This window comes from Triticum urartu, unplaced genomic scaffold, assembly GCF_056163025.1.
Source record: "Triticum urartu cultivar PI428250 unplaced genomic scaffold, HENAU_Tu73 scaffold61, whole genome shotgun sequence".
Classification (NCBI taxonomy): domain Eukaryota; kingdom Viridiplantae; phylum Streptophyta; class Magnoliopsida; order Poales; family Poaceae; genus Triticum; species Triticum urartu.
In genome coordinates, this window is record NW_028260794.1 from 12,838 (window position 1) to 20,000 (window position 7,163).

Below are 7,163 nucleotides of genomic sequence, written 5' to 3' on the forward strand. Positions count from 1 at the left end.
CCTTATTGCTTATGCTGTCAAATTGCCGATTATACCCCTACATACGTGGTTACCAGATACCCATGGGGAAGCACATTATAGTACATGTATGCTTTTAGCGGGAATATTATTAAAGATGGGAGCATATGGATTGATTCGGATCAACATGGAATTGTTACCTCATGCTCATTATCTATTTTCGCCCTGGTTAGTAATAATAGGAGCGATCCAAATAATCTATGCAGCTTCAACTTCTCTTGGTCAACGAAATTTCAAAAAAAGAATAGCTTATTCCTCTGTATCTCACATGGGTTTCATAATTATAGGAATTGGTTCCATAACCAACATTGGACTCAATGGAGCTATTTTACAAATATTATCCCATGGATTTATTGGTGCTACACTTTTTTTCTTGGCAGGAACCGCTTCTGATAGAATGCGTCTTGTTTATCTCGAAGAACTGGGGGGAATATCTATCCCAATGCCTAAAATTTTTACCATGTTTAGTAGCTTTTCAATGGCTTCTCTTGCCTTACCAGGAATGAGTGGTTTTGTCGCAGAATTAGTAGTATTTTTTGGACTAATTACTAGTCCAAAATTTCTGTTAATGCCAAAAACACTAATTACTTTTGTAATGGCAATTGGAATGATATTAACTCCTATTTATTTATTATCTATGTTACGCCAGATGTTCTATGGATACAAGCTATTTAATGTTCCAAACGCAAATTTTGTGGATTCTGGACCACGAGAACTCTTTATTTTAATCTGTATCTTTTTACCAGTAATAGGAATTGGTATTTATCCAGATTTTGTTCTCTCCCTATCCGTTGACAGGGTAGAGGCTCTCTTATCCAATTATTATCCTAAATAGGTTTGCTTTTTTTTACTCGTCTGCTCTATTAATGCAGAAATAAGTAAAAAAGTATATAATGCAGAAATAAGTAAAAAAGTATAATTAGATCTATCTCGAATTTTTGAGAACCCTTTGATAAGGCGTTCAAGGGGTTCTCAAATAAAACATAAAAGTAAAAACCTTCATTTCATGAAGGTTTTATTTTATGTAATCATTTAGGTGTTAATGTAAACGAACCATAACTATGTAAGCCTATTCCTAATAGATTTATACCAAAATAACAAATCCAAATTATAAGAAATCCTATCAAAGCTATAAGTGCAGAATTCGTACCCTTCCAATTTGGATTTGTTCTACTATGTAAATAAATTGCGAATATGGTCCAAGTAATAAATGCCCAAGTTTCCTTAGGATCCCAATTCCAATAGGATCCCCAGGCCTCATTAGCCCATACTGCTCCACAAAGAATACCTACGGTTAAAAGGGTAAATCCTAGGCTAATGACACGATAACTCCAAGAATCCAAACGCTCCGTTAATTGATATTTGTAATAATTTGGAAATGAAGGGACAGAGGTTCTTTTTAAAGCACTTCTTTTTGCATAAAAATATTTAATATCACTAAAGAAAAATGTTTTATTTAAAACATTTTTTTTCTTTTTAGAAAAGAAATGGAAATTATTTCGAAATCTAATGATTAGAATAGCGGCAGATAATAAGGATCCGCACAAAAGAGTTGCATAGCTTAATAACATCATACTGACATGCATCATTAACCACTGAGATTGTAGAGCAGGTACTAGTATCGTGGATTGATGCATTTCAGTTAAAAGACCCGATGTGGCAAAGCCTTGCGTTAAAATAGTACTTGGCGTAGTTATTGTGCTTAAATCATTTTTAGAGTTCTGTATTTTAGGAATGGTATGAAGAATATACAGGGCCCATGAAAGGAAGATCAATGACTCATATAAATTACTTAATGGAAAATGTCCCGAGGAAGCCCAACGAGAAACTAAGAATCCTGTTATAGAGAAAAAAGTAACTATCATTCCTTTTTCTGACGAATCGCGTAATCCTCCAAGTTCACGAACTAATAAGGTTATAAAATGAATCGTAATCACAATTGAAATCGTTGAGAAAGAGATATGAGTTAGTATATGTTCTAAAGTTGCAAATAGCATAAGGGGAAGGTCCCATTACAAAATTGTAAATTTCGAATTGATTTCTAATCTATTGTATTCTTTTTCAAGAATGCCGCCACTCGGATTCGAACCGAGATGCTTGAGCACTGCTTCCTAAGAGCAGCGTGTCTACCAATTTCACCATGGCGGCTAACTTCAAATAATAGGTAACTTAAAAGAATAATAGCTATTATCTTGGGAATCGTCGATATTGGGAAAGTCCATAAAATTTAGGAACATTAGAGTTTTCATTAAAATAGACTTCGTTTGGTAGTATCGTTTCCATTTTTTTTTTTTACAATAAACTCTTGCTTTGCCCAATAGAAACACAAACACTGCTTGAAAGAGTTGGAACTTCTTTTTTCTAACTTGCAATTATAGAACTAATTTTTTCTAATTAATTTCCCCTTTACATTTTGAAAATTCTTTCAATACAATGAAAAAAATCCAAAAGGGTTTCTATTTAATGATGAAATTAAAATAAAATGGATAAATAGAAAAGGCTTTTTGGATTTTTTAAAAATTTCTAGAATGAAAGTCTTTATGCTCTTATTAATAAGATTTACTAACCTTATGATTTTGGAGAAGATAGGTGGAAGTTGTAAGTCCTATTGTAAGAATACTCCACTTTTCATAATTTTCCTAATAGAATATGAGGATTCTATTAGGAAAATTATGAAAAGTTCATTGATAGGAAAAGAATACTTAGCACACAGTATACCAAACAAAACTTTTTTTTTCTTGTATATATAAGATAAGAGGGGTTTTTTGTTCTAAGAATATTGTACCGAGTAATTCGACACATAAAAGTACATTCAAAGAAGAATCCAAATTATTAAATAATTGGAATTCTTTTTTGATAAGTCAATTCATATTATTCCAAAATCTTATTATTTGTTTGTTGCCCAGAAAAACCCTTTGGTTTTGGATGCTCATTACCGCTCGAAAATGATCTTGATTTTACTAAAGAATAAGATTGTACTATGGAAAAATAAGTCTTTTTCTTCCAAATATTTTTACGAATACGCTTTTTTGACATTGAAGTACGTTTTTTTGGAACTGCCATTCAAAAAGGAAATTACTTTTTTCTAGTTGTATGTGAAAGACATCTATTGCTGCAAATCAATCCTTCTTTCTTCTTTTTATTAGTATTTATACTTAGATACTGAAAGATACTTAAATTTTGAATTATTTTTTACTTCATTTTGTCTAATGCGGATAAGACAACAAGAATTTTTTAACATTTTTTCTTTATATATTTTATACTTTTTTTTTAATAATATAGAATATATAGAAGGGTTTCTCATTTAAATCTATTTATATCTATTTATATATCAAGTATACTCCATATATAGATATATGGTATGGAAGCCTATCCCCCATATAAGATAAGACGGGGGGATAAAAAGAAGGGAAAATGAAAATAGTTAATTAAGTTCAGAATGGTATTCCATAAAGGAAAGGAATTCCAATCAAAACAAAAAATACTGAGTCTCTTAAACAAGACATTCTAAAACTTAGGTAATTTATAGTCATTAGAATTTTAGTTCTATATGAAGTAAGGACTATTCGATAATTTCTTATAAACATAGGTTTTCATTGGAATTCACTCAATCAGTTAATTATGGAACAAGAGAGCTGTTTCATCTTTGTTTTAAAGAAATATAAAAATGAATTATGAATAGAAAGTAAAATGATTCCACTTTTTTTTTTTTATTTTTATAAATATCTTTATTTAGTTAATAAAATAACTTCGTTACCTAGTTATTTTATTAACTTTTTTAATTTAACCAACTAAACCCATTCTTAATTTTTAATTATTTCAATGAGATAAATTTTGGAAAAATTAAGAATTTCAGTATTTTTTCTTATTCTTTTTATTTATTCTTTCAGAAAGAGATAAGAATTGGTTTGGTGAATCGGAAACAATTTTATAGAAAAATTGAAGTAAAAATTGAAGTAAAAATTGCAATTTCTTTTCTTATGGAACATACATATCAATATGCATGGGTAATCCCTCTTCTCCCACTTCCAGTTATTATGTCAATGGGATTTGGCCTTATTCTTATTCCGACAGCAACAAAAAATCTTCGTCGCATATGGGCTTTTCCTAGTGTTTTACTCTTAAGTATAGCTATGGTATTCTCAGTTCAACTGTCTATTCAACAAATAAATGGAAGTTCGATCTATCAATATCTATGGTCTTGGACCGTCAATAATGATTTTTCTTTAGAATTTGGATACTTGATTGACCCACTTACTTCTATTATGTTAATACTAATTACTACTGTAGGAATCCTGGTTCTTATTTATAGTGATGGTTATATGTCTCACGATGAAGGATATTTGAGATTTTTTGTTTATATAAGTTTTTTCAATACTTCCATGTTGGGATTGGTTACTAGCTCCAATTTGATACAAATTTATTTTTTTTGGGAACTCGTGGGAATGTGTTCTTATTTATTGATAGGCTTTTGGTTTACACGACCAATCGCAGCGAGTGCTTGTCAAAAAGCTTTTGTAACTAATCGTGTAGGGGATTTTGGTCTATTATTAGGAATTATTAGGTTTTTTTTGGATAACAGGTAGTTTAGAGTTTAGGGATTTGTTCAAAATAGCTAATAACTGGATTCCTAATAATGGAATTAACTCTTTACTTACTACTTTGTGTGCTTTTTTATTATTCCTTGGTGCAGTTGCGAAATCCGCACAATTCCCTCTTCACGTATGGTTACCCGATGCTATGGAAGGGCCCACTCCTATTTCGGCTCTTATACACGCAGCAACTATGGTTGCTGCGGGAATTTTTCTTCTAGCTCGACTTCTTCCTCTTTTCATATCTTTACCTTTGATAATGAGTTTTATTTCTTTAGTAGGTACAATAACACTATTCTTAGGAGCTACTTTAGCTCTTGCTCAGAGAGATATTAAAAGAAGCTTAGCCTATTCTACAATGTCTCAATTGGGTTATATGATGTTAGCTCTAGGTATAGGTTCTTATCAAGCTGCTTTATTCCATTTGATCACTCATGCTTATTCAAAAGCTTTATTGTTCTTGGGATCCGGATCCGTTATTCATTCAATGGAACCTCTTGTTGGATATTCACCAGATAAAAGTCAAAATATGGTTCTTATGGGCGGTTTAAGAAAATACATTCCAATCACAAGAACTACTTTTTTATGGGGTACACTTTCTCTTTGTGGTATTCCACCTCTTGCTTGCTTCTGGTCCAAAGATGAAATCCTTAGTAATAGTTGGTTGTATTCGCCCTTTTTTGGAATAATAGCCTCCTTTACTGCAGGATTAACTGCCTTTTATATGTTTCGGATATATTTACTTACATTTGATGGGTATTTGCGTGTTCATTTTCAAAATTACAGTAGCACTAAAGAGAGTTCCTTGTATTCAATATCCTTATGGGGAAAAAGGATACCCAAAGGAGTGAATAGGGATTTCGTTTTATCAACAACGAAGAGTGGAGTTTCTTTTTTTTCACAAAATATACCAAAAATTCAAGGTAATACAAGAAATAGGATAGGATCCTTTACTACGTCTTTTGGGGCTAAAAAAACTTTTGCCTATCCGCATGAAACGGGAAATACTATGTTATTTCCTCTTCTTATATTACTACTTTTCACTTTGTTCATTGGATTCATAGGAATCTCTTTTGATAATGGAGGAATTGGTAATGGAATAGCAGAGTTAACCATATTATCAAAGTGGTTAACTCCCTCAATAAACTTTACCCAGGAAAGTTCTAATTCTTTTGTAAATTCATATGAATTTATTACTAATGCAATTTCTTCTGTAAGTCTAGCTATCTTTGGTTTATTCATAGCATATATCTTCTATGGATCCGCTTATTCTTTTTTTCAGAATTTGGATTTAATAAACTCTTTTTACAAAGGAAATCCTAAAAAAGAATTTTTAGATCAAGTAAAAAAAAATATATACAGTTGGTCATATAATCGTGGTTATATAGATATTTTCTATACTAGGGTCTTTACCCTCGGTATAAGAGGGTTAACCGAACTCACGGAGTTTTTTGATAAGGGTGTTATTGATGGAATTACCAATGGAGTGGGTCTTGCTAGTTTTTGTATAGGAGAGGAAATTAAATATGTAGGGGGAGGTCGAATCTCGTCTTATTTATTCTTTTTTTTATGTTATGTATCTGTGTTTTTATTCTTTTTTCTTTCTTAAGTTAAGGAATTTACAACAAGTCTCTTGCAAAAATAACTATCCTATCCCCTTTCTACAATCTCTCTATATCCTTGTTACATAAGGTAAGTATTGTATAATAGTTCGGTTTTCCGCGATTTTTTCCATTCCTCTGTGTAAATACCCTAATATGGGTTCACAATCAATAACATCCTCACCATCGAGAGTAACGATCAGTCGAAGAACACCATGCATTGATGGGTGTTGAGGGCCCATATTGACTATCATGAGATCTTTTCTTGTAAGCGGTAGACTCATATCCTTTCTTCCTTAATTCATTATTCCATGAAAATGGATTATTCCATGAATTCCTCAAAGCGAGGCTCATCAAAATGAAAAATCTAAGACTACTATAAGACTACTAAAAAAATAATAAAACAAGAAAAAAATTTGAACGATTAAATTACTGCTCCCGAATATTCAACTGACCGATTAATTTCTTATAACGTACTCTATTTTTCTTTGCCAAATAAGCCAGCAAACGTCGACGTTTTCCCAAAAGTCTTCGTAGACCTCTTTCCGATGAAAAATCTTTTTTGTGTAATTCCAAATGTGAAGCAAGTCTCCGTATCTTATTGGTGAAACTGAATACTTGAAATTCAACAGAACCCCTGTTTTCTTCTTTTTCTTCTTTAACCATAAATCCAAAAATTTTTCTACCTCCTTTCTTTTTCATGTATTTTTCTGATCAGGAAAAATACAAAATTATGTCAGTTATTTTGAAGTTATTCTAATCTCGTACACACACAAATTTGCAATTATTCATCTACTACTGGAATTTGGATTTATTTTATCGATGCAAATTGGATTTGGATAGAAGGGTACATTCTTTCTAATATTTTAGATAGAAGAAATGTTTCTTCTATCTAAAATATTAGAAAGAATTTTGCTGATTTATTTATTGCTATATGCAATTTATGGAATTG